A 15,166-nucleotide genomic window follows, 5' to 3' on the forward strand; every position below is an offset into this window, starting at 1 on the left:
TGGGAGTGCAGAAGGTGGGGAGGTGGGGGTTTGAAAGAAAGAGAAAAGCGGAAAACAGATTACATTTTGAACACAGAAATTACTTAATAATAAGCAGTGACAGAATGCCTGCACAGTGGAGTTTTGTAGTCAGAGTGAAGATTTATTTGGCATTTAAACTTTGTTTTTTCAGTGAGCACAGGCTATTTGAGGGAGTTGAGAGAAAGGAGAAAAGGGAAAGAAATTTAAAGTGTCAAGAATAATCTGTGTAGAGGTTTCTACAAAAATTCTGCTGATTTACAACTCTTCCTACTTACAGGAAACAGATCTTTCTATTAGGATTATTCACACCATGTCTGTTTTCTACACTGTTGCATAGCGCGCGCTTTCTTCACCCACCCCATTTCCCCAGCAATTGTCTAAAGCTCAAAAAGCAAAGCCATTTAGACTGTTGGCCCTCTGAGGCCTTAGAACAATGAATGACCTAATTTTTTCCACAAGGCCTGTTGCTGAGCCTGTGTGTCTCACCTTTTTAGCTGGCTTATCTTGGGGACCTTATGAAACTGTGTGCGTATGAATAACCTAGTGTTTTAAAAACAAGTAGAATAAGTCCTGTGTGAGCCTCTCATGAAGGGCGTTTCTAATTCCTTCTTGGAAGCTTGAGCTTGGATCAGTCATCAGTATTTTAGGGTTATCTGCTGAGTTTAGTTTCCCCTCTCCCCCTTTTGTCAGGATCTTGCCTTCCCTGACCTTCCTCATAGTTCCAGATGACACCTAGGTCACGGCAAAATGTGGACACTCTGGTGAAGCCCTGAATCTGGCCAGAGAATGTGGCTGTCCATTCAGCCCAGGGTACTGAAGGTTCCTGGCTGGGTGAGGAGAGTCATGAATCTCATGGGAGCCAGCAGGGTTAAAGTTGCTTCTGCCTCTCATAGACCAAGCTCAGATCTTGCTGGGCTAAGGGGTTAATACATCTGAAGTGGCCTAACAACTAGCCGCCTCAGTGTGTCTTGTCCATTTGTTCTTGAGGGTGCTCTCTCTGACGAATCCTGACTCAACCTCCTGGGGGAGAAATGTGAGGATTGGAGATACTTACTTGGTCACACTTCTGTCACCAGATGAAGGCCCATGTCTGTTCCCATTCCTCACCTTAGTAGACATCTTTGCTTCCAGTCCTTTCCAGGGTTTATACCCATTGACAGGGCACTTTCCATGGTGGTTCAACTTTCTATAAGATTCATTGGTGACATCTTGGTCCTGTTTTGAACAGGTCTTACAAATTCCATCTTGGTTATACACTTGCTAAGGATGTGGCTTGGAATGGAAAGAGCACTGGCTGGGGAGTCAGGAGATGGGGTTCTAGTCTCAGCTCTGCCACTCACTTTATGACCTAGGAAATGCTCTTTCGGTTCCAAGGGTGTTATTTTTCTTTCTTGTAAATTGAGGGGTTAGTCTACTACTAAGAGGATCTTAAAGGCCTATGCAAAAAGAAGTAGAACATTTATCTGGTGAAAAAGGTGAACAACTTGTAGCGTTCTGCAAGTATGCTGTATGTTTATGTGTGCAAGTGCAAATAGGTCTGAAAAAAAGAAGAAACTGATAAAAGAAGCTGCTTAACTATTCTCACCTCTATGATTGCATAGAAATCAGTTATTTGTAACGGAGTTTTGCCTACTCAGTATAAACAAGGAAGGAAAAGTCTTCCGGTATTGGACTACTGGGTCTAGGCTTCTGAAGACCACCAGTGGCCATTTTATCACCTCTAAGTGTTATCAAGATAGCATGTGAGGGCTGCAACCATGGGGATTTGTAAGCTGCTGGCTATTTTTTTTTTTTTTTAACAATAGTGGTGGTTTACCAAAATTCATTCTTTCTGAAAGTTAGCTATACAAGGCTGATGTTTATTTATAAGTGTAAGATAGGAAAAGAGATGGAAACACTGCCTTAAACCAGATGGAGCATGGGCAGATTCTGGCCAAGATTTCCTTTCACCAGTGGCCCTTGCAGGCTAAGCATCCAGCCTCCAGGGCAAAAGGCAGGCAATTATGTTAAATCACGCAAAACAGATTGGCAGTTCGGTAAGGCATGCAAAATGGATTGAAAGTAGTGAGGTACTTAACTGTCAGTAGTGATCCCAGACCCAATGTTTGCAGAGATAAAGAATAAGGATTAACTCTTATAATGTGCCCCACTCCTTCTAAAATACTTTTTTTGTGGAAAGCACAATACACACATTTCAGCTTATTGCAATTTTCCAATTAGTATTAACTCATTAGTACAGCATGAGTGAGTTTGGAATTTTCAGCCCAACAATCACGCAGTAGCATGAGGGTCTTCATAAACCTCCTGTAATCGCACCAAAATGTCCAAGATTACCCCCGCTTTGCTTTAATTAGAAAACTGGATTGCAAATTAGAATAAGAATATAAAATTGACTTTTGTCTCTCTTACTAATTCCATCACCTGGAACAAGTCACCTAATCTATCTGGAATTCAGTTTCTGCAACACCACCATTTTATGCTTACATCTGTAAAGATGTCCACACTATATTGTTAGGCAGAACAAGCAGGTGATAAATAATTCATTTATGCTTTCGTCTGCTTTGCTACAGTAATCATGACCCCCCCAAGTCTCAGTGGCTTATAGTAATAATGTATTCCTCTTTCATATATATTCCTCTTTCATACATATGTTAATGGCTATAGTAATCTGCATTTCAGCTCCTTGTGTCTGCTTATTCTGGGACCCAAAGTGAGGAACTGTCTCCTACTCATAGCAGAGGGAAAGAGCAAGAGAACTCAGAGAAACACACAATGACTCTTTAAACTTCCAGTCTGTCATGGTGTATGTGACGTCCACCACAGGCCATTGGCCAAGGCAAGCCGCATGTTGGCCATGATGATAGAGTGAGGATATATATTCTTCCCACAGAAGGCACTCAAAGTCATTTGGCAACTGAAGGTTTCATTAATTCTCCTATAGGAGAGGGGAGCAAATAGTTGGCAATGATAACATATCAAAATATATTTACCTGTCAATCTAGATATGCATAGAAAACAGTCTGAAATGTTATCTATGAAAATATTCTTAGGCAAAAAGATTTGAAAACATATGTTCACAAAAAATCTTGTACATGAATGTTCATTGCAGCATTACTCATAACAGCCCCCAAGTGGAAACAACTCAAATGTTCAACAAATGACAAATGGATAAATAAAATGTGGTGTATCCATACAATGGCATGTTGTTCAGGCATGCAACAGAATGAAGTACTGTTACATGCTATGTTATGGATGAGCCTTGAAAACACTGAAAGAGACGAAACCCTCTTTAAATGAAAGAGCTAAGTGAAAGAGGTCAGACACAAAAGACCACATATAGTATGACTTTATTTTTATGAAGTGTCCAGAATAGGCAAATCCATAGGGACAGAAAAGTAGGCTGGTTGTGGTGGCTCATGCCTTTAATTCCAGCACTTTGGGAGGCTGAGGCAGGTGGATCACCTGAGGCCAGGAGTTTGAGACCAGCCTGGCCAACATGGTAAAACCCTGTCTCTACTGAAAAAAAAAAAAAAAAAATTAGCTGGGCATGGTGGTGTGTGCCTGTAGTCTTAGCTACTCTGGAGTCTGAGGCAGGAGAATCACTTGAACCCAAGAGGTGGAGGTTGCAATGAGCCAAGATCATGCCACTGCACTGTCACCTAGGCAACAGAGCAAGACTCTATCTCAAAAAAAAAAAAAAAAAAGGTAGATTAGTAGTTGCCAGGGACTCCGGGGATGGGAGATGGAAAGTAACTGCTAATAGGTAGGGGGGTTTCTTTGGAATGATGAAAAATTTCTGGAACTAGATCATGGTGATAGTCACACAGTCTTGTGAATATACTAAACCCCCCAAATTGCATACTTTACAACAGTGAATTTTATGGTATGTGACCTATATCTCAATTTAAAAAATTCTCAGAAGTTACTGGATGTGGGATTATAGATAATCTTCACTTCTTATATATGTTCTTATGCTGCCTGCATTTTTATGATGAACTAGTATTATCTTCTTATTCAGAGGAAAGAATGAAGATATTCTAATTGGGAAAGACACAAAGATATTAGTTATACAAAATAAAGTTCCCTTGCACATTCATTAGGATGCAATCCATATGCCTTAATCTCAAGTACTTGCAAGTTACAATTTTGAACCATCCTTGAGTTAAGCACTTAAAAAATCATCACTTTTCTCTATAATTAACCTGGAGAAGTGCAACCGCAATGATAAAAATATCTGAAATCACGAAAATGTGAAAATGAGATCAGTAAAGAGTATTTGTGGTTGACACCAATCTATCTCATAGGGAAAAATGTTTTTCCGGAGTCAGGGTCAGAATCAGTCAATAGCACAACAACCTCCACATTCTTGTTTCTTCCATGGGGAAAAGTCAAAACCATAGCTTCATCTCTTAGTTCTACCATCAGAAAAATTGCGAGCTTAATTAAGTCTTTTGGCCAAGGGTCCCCTTTCAATTTTGAGTGAACATGAGAACTAATATCCTAGTTAGGAAACGTGTTTTTCAGTTCTGGATTGTGGGTGGAAGTAAAAGACAGAGGGTTGGGTGTAAGGTGGTCCAGAAGGAGTGAGATGGAGACCCAGGCCAGAGTGTCAAGTTGACATCAGAGTGTGGGTAATAGGGACTGATGAGTCTAAGAGGGTTAGAGTTCAGACATTTAGACCAAACTGAAGGCTGCAGACGCAACCCAAGCATCTAGCTTACCCACCCAGCAGGGATTCCTTCCTTCCAGGATGCCCCTGGATTCAGGGTTGATTGGAGGATCAGTGGTGAGTGCCTTTTCCGTAGTTCTCGGTAAGCAAGTATTTGTTTTTTGTTTTTTGTTTTTTGGTGGAGTTGGGCTCTGTTGCCCAGGCTGGAGTGCAGTGGGGTGATCTTGGCTCACTGCAACCTCTGCCTCCCAGGTAACTGGGATTACAGGTGTACGCCACCACACCCGGCTAATTTTTGTATTTTTATAGGAGATGGGGCTTCACCATGTTGGCCAGGGTGGTCTTCAACTCCTGACCTCAAGTGATCGGTCCCCCTCAGCCTCCCAAAGTGCTGGGATTATAGGCATGAGCCACCAAGCACCCAGCCTCGGTAAGCAATGTTAAAGGAGGTGAGTAAACAATAATGAAAGAGCTATTAGAAGTCCAACAGTTCAATAGGCATGAAATGTATCCTACTAAACAGGCAAAGCCTCTGCCTGCAAGAGATTTAGAGTAAAATATGGCAGATGTGAGAGACCAACATGCAATCAGCAGAAAATTGGTACTTAGAAGAGTTGTACAGAGGTATAGGTGGGTACAAGCACATATGTCTAGAAAGGCTGCAGTTCAGGTTCTTTACAAATAGCACACCATAATGTAATTGTCCCACACATTGCGGTTAGTCACAGTTTTGATCTGAAAGGTCAAATGGAACTAAAAAACAAAAACAAAACCAAGCCCGTGACCTAACACAATTCTGTTAAATGTTCTTTGACCAGGAGAATTCATACACGATGCAGTGCTGTAGCCTATTACTCACAATTTATTCTTGGAACAAGAAAAGGGCAGAGAAGTTGTCCTCCCTTACAACCTTGGCAGGAAAACGCTAAGTCTTGCTATGCTCTTCTTAAAGTGACTTCCTGAAGAATAAAACCAAATCCAAAAACAGCACTGTGGTTCAGGCCATTTTTGTCTGGCATTATCCATATAATATTATGCTAATTCTAATCTGCAACACAGATTACATTAGCAAGATGTAGCAAGAAGCAATCAATGTTTATACAGTGTGTTTTCTTTTCAGCCCCACCTGACACTGTGCCCCAGAGGTTGCATAAAACTGTAGGTCGAACATTAGAGATGGCTTAATATGCTGCCGGAATGCTGAAGCTCTGCATTATAGTGCTATCATTAAGCCCAGATATTATGCAATGGCTCCCATAATTTTCCTGTATCTAATAAAGTGACTTTGTAAATATGCTTAACATTTTTTTGACCATCCCAAAGCGTATCCAGATAATAATGTGAATGCATTCCTTATTTCACATCTAAGGTACAAATCTTTCGACTTTTTCTTTTTGTACGGTTTAATTTTCATTGTGGTAAAGAACACATGACATGAAATTTACCACCTTAACCATTTTCATGTGAAGTCTTTAGATTTTAAAGCTAATCTGGGAAAGGGCAACTTTCACAGCTGAGGGAGTGCATGCTGGTTTTATTCAAGCACCTTAAACTGTGCCTGAAACATAGTAGGCTCTCAACAAATGTACATTTTTAAATGACTGAATGAATAAAGCACAATTAGGGTATATAGTCTAAAAATTCCCTGCATACTCCACCCTCACAGGACAGGTTGTATGAACCAATCTCCCTTTTTCTGACTTCTTTGGTAATGAATGACACCTAAGGCTTAAGTAAACTGTGTGTTTTGTGACCACAGATTAGACTTTTGTGTGCATGAAGCTAATTGGCACAAAAGTATCAAATCTGTGATTTCTGAGAGCATTTAGTACCTGCCAGATACACTTGATTAAATGGGATTGTGCTTTTTTAATCATCAGCCACTCCTCAATACTTGTGTAATCAAACCAACCTCAGAGTGTGGGATGCTGGGACGAATACAGAGGACAGGGAAGGGGACAGGGCAGTCTGAGAATGCGGGCTAGCATCAGCGAGCAGAGAGGTAGACTGAGCAGAAGGTCAAGGTTAACACGGAAACATCTCAGACATTAGTTTTCCGTTAGAACTGCCTGAGAAGCTGTAAAAACTATCCTCTTCTTGAGCCTTTCTCCAGATCAATTAAATTAAAATCTCTTGGGTGGTGGGAAGTAGTGGAGCCAAAACACAGGTATTTTAAATGCTCTACCAGGTGATTCTAAAGTGCGACTTTGATCAAGAACCCTGTTCTGGATTGTTCAGTTAGTTCTTTATTTGAATAAAGTGAGATGAATTCAACCTGTGAAAACCAATTCAGTGGATAACAGTGGTTTCCAAACTTCTCTACACATTGGAACCATCTGGGGAGCTTCAAAAGCCAACCATGTCTGGGCCCCACCCCAGAGACTGTGATTAAGTGGGTCTAGGGTGTAGCCTGGGCTACAGAATTTTAAAAACATCCCTTGGATGATTCTAATGTGTCGACAGGAAAGGATAAGGCAAACATGATGTATGATGGATGCACTGGATAACAATAGGTTAACTTAAGCATACCATGTGAATGACCCTACGGACTAAGAAGAATGTGTGTTAGGAGTTCCGAGCTCAGGAATCCGGAAGTGACCAACCTGGAGATTCATTCCTTATATATGAGGAACATCTGAGCCCCCTAGCCCATCCCGTGGAATGCAGGCCATACAGGGGATTGAGGCCCTTTGTTTTTGGTTAGATGAAGGTTGCCAAGTGGAGGTTGCTAAGGAAAAAAGTGCTGAGTGAAAACGCGACACAAGCTGCATTCTTTTTACAAACAGTAGCAGTTCTCCTGTCCAGCCTGCTACCACTGGACCACCCTATACGTAAGTCCTCTCAATAAACCCTCTGTCTTGTTCACTGGCTCTAGATCTAACTCATTGGCCTCTCATACATGGTACTGTCCCTTTTGAAGTCAATAGGGGTCGGGGATGACACATGGTTAGAAATGCGGGATCTTTAGCTCCATCCTAGATTTACTAAACCAGAACCTGCTTTAAAAATCCTTCTGGTGGTAAAACACACATAAAAAGTTGACCGTCTTAAGCATTTTACGTATTTAGTTCACTAATATTAAGCACATTCACATTATTGTGCAACCAGTCTCCAGAACACTTTTCATGTTGCAAAAGTGAAACTCTATACCCATTAAACAACATGTCCCTTTCCCTGCAGATCCTGGCAACCACCATTCTACTTTGTCTTTATAAATTTGACTATTCCAGGTACCTATGTAAGTGAAATAATACAATATTTGTCTTTTTGTGGCTGGCTTATTCCACTTAGCACAATATCCTCAAGGTTCATCCATGTTGTAACATGTGTCAGAATTTCCGTCCTTGTAAAGACTGAATGATAGTCCAGTGTATGTATATACAACAGTTTGTTTATCCCTTCACCTGTTGATGTGCATTTGGGTTGCCTCTACCTCTTGGCTATTGTGAATAGTGCTGCAATAAACAAGGGTGTTATATCTCTTTGAGACCCTGCTTTCAATTTTTGCTTATACCAGGAAATGGAATTGAGGAATCATGTGTTAATTCTATGTTTAATTTTTTGAGGAACTGCCACTCTGTTTTCAGTAACAACTACACCATTTTACATTCCCATCAACACTACACAAGGGTTCCAACTTCTCCATGTTGGAGAAGTTATTTTCTCACCGACACTTGTTATTTTCTGTTAAAACAATTTTTTCAAATAGTAGCCACACTGCACTTTACCCAGTTCTCCAGGTGGTCATATTGGGTTGAAGTTTGGGAAGCTGCTTTACTGCCCAGGCTGGTTTTCTGGCTGGCACAATGCCTCCCTCACTGCACATTCTCCCATATGTGATAACATCGATTATAGCATTGCCTTCCCAATGTTTGTTCGGCTTTTCATTTTTGCATAAATAACCACTATGACTTGAGCCTGCTTAACCTCCATTCTTTGTACTTGGGCTCAAATCTAGTGGGTTGATTTTAGTCACAGCTGAGTGATGTGAGTAATTTGCCCACACACTGGGAAAGCTGAGTTCTGCTTCTGAGGTCCCACCTGGTCCAGTCTCTACAAAGAGACGATAAAAAGGAACAGTTCAAGTAGCACAAAGTAATGAAAAGGAAGCCCAACCTTTGCAGCTGCAAAACAATTTTAGAAGGAATCAAGACTGGAATGCCCAGCAACATTTCTTGAAACCCCTTTCTTCTCTCTCCAAATCTCTCCAATCAGTTTCCTGGAGCCTTTCCTACTCCTACTCTTCCGTCTTTTCTCTCCCCTTCCTCTACTTCTTGGTACTATCTGCCCAATCGCTCTGCATAGCAGGCCCCCTCCTTAGGTCTCTCCCTGATGGCCAGGGAGGGACCAACAGGCAGGGAAATATAGCATTTACTATGTGGGAGGAAAGGTGGGGCCTGGAAGTCCTTATCTGCTAATGGCTGGCTTGTGTATTTGTCTTCTCTGCCGAATTTGAATTTCTTTGTGAACTCCTTGTCTTACCCCATGTGTATCTTCCACCATAGTCTAGTTTCTGATCCATGGTATATGTTCAGGTGTGTGTGACAGTTGACTTTCAGTGACCCATGAAACTCAGCTTCCAGCATCACCTAAGGATTAGTTCCCTTTTTCCCCTGATGCCATAGAAATAAAACTTTGTCCAGGTGCGGTGGCTCATGCCTGTAACCCTAGTACTTTGGGAGGCTGAGGTGGGCGGATCGCTTGAGCCTAGGAGTTTGGGACCAGCCTGGGCAACATAGCGAAACCCCATTTCTACAAAAAGTACAAAAATTAGCCAGGCATGGTGGCGCATGCCTGTAGTCCCAACTATTCAGGAAGCTGAGGCGAGAGGAGCGCTTGAACGCTGGGAGGTGGAGGCTGCAGTGAGCCATGATCATGCTACTGCACTCCAGCCTGGGTGATAGAGTGAGACTCCGTCTCAAAAAAAAGAAAAAAAAAAAGTAAAGAAGAAAGCTTCTGAAGGGACTGGTTGCTCTTGCAGTCTCCAGCATGTAGCTGACATTCTCACCAGGATTCCTTGATGGAGGTGATATTTTGAAAATCCAGAAACCAGCAGGTCCCTTTGGAAGTGATATTTCACTCTGCCTTCTCATCCATAAAATCAATGCTTGTTTCTGGCCTAGAGCTGGGTATAGATCATCTTTCTTACTTGTAAACAATATATTCTGTAAATTGGTTCATCACGATATACCTCTGCTCCTAATGACAGATGGCAGCTTTTCCTTGTCTTTCCTGCTTAGGGACGCAGACATTAATCTGTGGACTAAACATTACGGAAAGTGCTCTGACTGTCCTGTCCTCCATAGCACATGTGTGACCTTGTCCTGTGGTCCTCAGGAAGCTGGGCCCTAGGAAAGAACTTTAACATTCACCAACAGAGGAAGCTGTAAATATTGCGCTGTTTGCTTAACTTGTAACATTGATCTTCTGTGGCTCTGGGCATAAAATAATAAGGAAAATATCACAACTTACTACAGCAAGTCAATGGGCTGATAAGATAAATGCTGTTATGTTTCAAAATTGTGCCAAGTTTATGTTGATAAAGTGACTTTCTTCTGGGTATCTAAAAAACAGTGCCTATCGTTCTAATCCTGTATGGCTTTAACTTTGTCTTATATTTACATAAGACAGGAAATTGGCCCAAGATGGCCTCATTCATCTTTATAACTCCTCTCCTGATGGAATTTATTGTGAGGTTAGTGTTATTATTTTTTCACTACAGAGGTGTAGAGAGCTTAAGCTTTCAGGCAAACTAGCAAATTCAGTATTGGTTCCAGAACCAAGAGAAAAGGAATAGGTCTGCGGCTATGGCAACATTAATAATAAAACAAACAAACTTTAAAAACTGCTGTTGTATGGTAAGAATGAGGACTTTTTTAAATCAAAGACAGTTGAGTCTCAGACTAAATCTATTCAGTGCTATTGATTAGAATTGACTTGTCAGTTCCAAAGAACAACTTTGTCATTCAGCCTAACCATCACTTTGATGGATTTTTTTTTTAAACTTTGAAAAATATTTGGTTGATCTACTAAATTGACTGCAGGTGATCCCGCAGCACGTGGGCTGTTTCAATTAAGGTAGTGTTTCTAATAGCCCTTGAGAAAAAGAATGACTCTAAATTCTTGTCCTTGGGCATTTATTAATAGAAAATGCCCAAATATCCCCAACTCCTCCATTCCACATTCATTGACTGTGAATTTTGAGATGGTCCATATTTCTGTTAGGAATTTTATTTAGCTATTAATACAGGGGACCTGGAAAAATAGTACTTATACCTGATAGAAGTTCATCTTCCCTCACATACAGAAGAAGTACAGGGAATTGATGCAGTTCAGAAGCAGGACACAAAGATGCTGTTCCTGCCAGGTGAAGCAAATTGCTTATGGTGTTTTAGGCTTATTAGTACAGAGAAAAAAACAGTTGTAAGCATAACTGCATACTAGATGGCCAGAGTGGTGTCTCCAGTAGAGACAACGTTCAGAACAGTAGCAGCAATTGAAGTTACTGATTAAGATTTTTGATAATCCATAAAATCCATCTATTCCTTGCACATGTTAAGCAGTTGAGTTAAATGGAGATGTAATGGAAATCACCACTTCTGCAGTTTTCATTTTTTAAAATTTTATTTCTTTAATTGACAAAAGTTATACATATTTATGGCATACAACATGATGTTTTGATATATATATAATGGAATGAGGTAAATCAAGCTAATTAGCATATGTATTATCTCATGTTATCTTTTCTGTGGTGAGAACACCTAAAATCCACTCTTGTAGCAATTTTCAAGTATACAATATATCGTTATTAACTACAGTCACCATGATGTACAATAGATTGCTTGAATTTATATTTCCTATCTAACTGAAATTTTGTATCCTTTGACCAACATCTCCCCAGCTCCCCCAACCCCCAGCGCCTGGTAGCCATCATTCTACTCTGCTTCTATGAGTTCAACATTTTTAGGTTCCACATATATATAGGTAAGATCATTCAGTATTTTTTTTTAAGTTCCTGGCTTATTTCACTGAACAAATGTCTTCCAGGTTCATCCATGTTTTTGCAAATGGCAGGATTTCCTTCTTTTTAAAGGTTGAGTGGTATTTCATTGTATATATATATACTACATTTTCTTTATCCATTCATCTGCACATGGACACTTAGGTTGTTTCTATGTATTGGCTATTGTGAATAAGGCTGAAATGAGCATGGGAGTCCAGATATCTCTTTGACATCCTAATTTCATTTCTTTTGGATATATACTCAGTAGTGGGAATACTGGGTCATATGGTGGTTCACTTTTTATTTTGAGGAACCTCAATAGTATTTTCTATAATGGCTCTACTAATTTACATTTCCAACAATAGTACGAAAGGATTCCCTTTTCTCCACATCGTTACACTTCTTATCTTTTATCTTTTTGATAATATACACTCTAACATATGTGAGGTGATATCTTACTGTGGTTTTAATTTGCATTTCTCTGATGATTACTGATTTGAACATTTTAAAATATACCTGTTGGCCATTTGTATGTCTTCTTTTGGGAAATATCTATTCAGGTCCTTTGACCATTTAAAAATCAGGTTATTTGTGTTCTTACTATTGAGTTGAGCTCCTTATATATTTCAAATATTAACCCTTTATGAGATGTATGGTTTGCAAATATTTTCTCCCATTCCATAGGTTGTCTCTTTACTCTGTTGATTGTTTCCTTTGCAATATAGAAGCTTTTTAGTTTGATGTAATCTCACTTGTCTACGTTTTCTTTTGTTGTCTGTGCTTTTGCGGGTCATATCCAAAAAGTCTTTGCCAAGACCAATGCCACTGAGCTTTTCTCTTATATTTTCTTCTAGTAGTTTTAGAGTTTCAAGTCTTACATTTAAGTCTTTATTTCCTTTTGAGTTTAGTTTTATATATGGTGTGAGATAAGGGTCCAGTTTCATTCTTCTGCATGTTGACATCCAGTTTTCTCAATACTATTTATTGAAAAGACCGCCCTTTCCTCATTATGTGTTCTTGGCATCTTTGTCAAAAGTCAATTGACTATAAAAATGTGGATTTATTTCTGGGCTCTCTATTCTGTTTCATTGGTCTATGTGTCTGTTTTTATGCCAGTACCATGCTGTTTTGAGTTTTATAAGTTTACAGTCAATTTTGAAGCAGGCAACATGATGCCTTCAGTGTTGTTTATTTTTCTCAAAATTTCTTTGACTATTCGGAATCTTTTATGGTTCCCTACAAATTTTAGAACCTTTTTTCCCCCTATTTCTGGGAAAATGTCATTGGAATTTTGACAGTGATCGCACTGAATTTATAGGTCACTTCAGGTAGTATGGACATTTTAATAATGTCAATTATTCTAATTCATAAACATGGAATATCTTTCCATTTATTTTTGTCTCCTTCAATTTTTTTCATCAGTGCTTCATAGATTTCAGTATGTATATCTTTCATCTCCTTGGTTAAATTCATTCCCAAGTATATCATATATTTTTGTAGCTATTGTAAATGAGATTAAAAATTTTTTGGAGAGTTTGTTAGTATATGGAAATGTTAGTGATTTTTGTATTTGATTTAGTATCCTACAGCTTTGCTGAATTCATTTAATAGTTCCAACAGTTTTTTTGGTCAAGTCTTTAGGGCTGCAGTTTTGATAAGGTTACTAATATCTAGAATTCACCTAAAAGGGTAATGTTGCTTTCAGTTTACTATTTTGTGAGGAAGGGGAAGTCCCAGTAGTGCTTACTTTGGGTCAGGAAGCCAATTTGAGGATTCTGCTATTCCCTGGGTTTGTCCATTCAAACTATAAATTAGGAAATGGGGGAAACAACCAGAGGTTGGATTCACAGAAACTCTGTACCCATCATGAGGTGGACTTAGACTCAAACTCTCTATTACTGGATTCCCACAAATAAAGCCCTGTTCTGAGTAGGAGAAACAGTGATATTCTAGGTTCCCAGGGATTAGTACAAGTTCAAAGCCATGTTCAATAATTTGTGAAAGGTATAAATATTTCTCCTTCTCTAGTACACAGTTACCTTGGTGGATGGATGCTGGTCCTTTTGGGGAAGAGGTAGAGGAAGATTTTCATAGGTTCTTGTTATATCCTTCCTCAAAGGTCCTCCCTTTCATTCACTGAATTGAGAGTGTGGGTATTGGAAGATAGGTCCTGACTCTCTAGTGATAATGGAAGCCAAGTATAATGATTTAATTCTAGATTCACTAGGCCTAGAATTTTTTCAATTATACAGGTCAGCTATGTCCTTTGTACGCTGCTCATCTAGTTCATTTTTAGGCATACCATGATCAATTAGCTACCACCAAAAGATCCCTGCAAGTCAAGTTATTTTGCTATTATAATAATCATAGCTACTAGGTTTCTGGCAGTTAAATCCTGCTATTTGGTGTCCGCCCCTCTGGGAACCCATAAACTCCACTGAAAACAGGGAACTAATTCCAATAGCAGTATCTCCCACCTTCATCTCCAGAGTACAGAATAAATTCATCAAAGCATTATTCAAAGATTCTTGTTCTCACCTCATCAGTGTTTTTCTTAGTAACTTGGAAAAGGCAGTATTCTATAGGCTTACTTTGGGTATATGTGAGATGTTGTATATGATATATTTATTCCAACATTCTTTTTTTTTTTTAGATTTTTATGTTATTTATTTATTTTTTTATTATACTTTAAGTTCTAGGGTACATATGCATAACGTGCAGGTTTGTTACATATGTATACTTGTGCCATGTTGGTGTGCTGCACCCATCAGCTCATCAGCACCCATCAATTCGTCATTTATATCAGGTATAACCCCCAATGCAATCCCTCCCTCCTCCCCCCTCCCCATGATAGGCCCCAATGTGTGATGTTCCCCTTCCCGAGTCCAAATGATCTCATTGTTCAGCTCCCACCTATGAGTGAGAACATGCGGTGTTTGGTTTTCTGTTCTTGTGATAGTTTGCTAAGAATGATGGTTTCCAGCTGCATCCATGTCCCTACAAAGGATGCAAACTCATCCTTTTTTATGGCTGCATAATATTCCATGGTGTATATGTGCCACATTTTCTTAATCCAGTCTGTCACAGATGGACATTTGGGTTGACTCCAAGTCTTTGCTATTGTGAATAGTGCCGCAATAAACATACGTGTGCATGCGTCTTTATCGCAGCATGATTTATAATCCTTTGGGTATATACCCAGTAGTGGGATGGCTGGGTCATATGGTACATCTAGTTCTAGATCCTTGAGGAATTGCCATACTGTTTTCCATAATGGTTGAACTAGTTTACAATCCCACCAACAGTGTAAAAGTGTTCCTATTTCTCCACATCCTCTCCAGCACCTGTTGTTTCCTGACTTTTTAATGATTACCATTCTAACTGGTGTGAGATGGTATCTCATTGTGGTTTTGATTTGCATTTCTCTGATGGCGAGTGATGATGAGCATTTTTTCATGTGTCTGTTGGCTGTA

At 39.6% G+C, this 15,166-nt stretch overlaps 1 long non-coding RNA gene across 1 annotated transcript in view; it reads left to right on the top strand.

The window, feature by feature from the left end:
- The window catches only part of LOC111545429, a 90,220-nt gene that overhangs the window by 26,211 nt on the left and 48,843 nt on the right, over positions 1-15,166 (top strand). The window lies entirely within an intron of this gene.

This window comes from Piliocolobus tephrosceles, chromosome 15 (assembly GCF_002776525.5).
Source record: "Piliocolobus tephrosceles isolate RC106 chromosome 15, ASM277652v3, whole genome shotgun sequence".
Lineage (NCBI taxonomy): Eukaryota > Metazoa > Chordata > Mammalia > Primates > Cercopithecidae > Piliocolobus > Piliocolobus tephrosceles.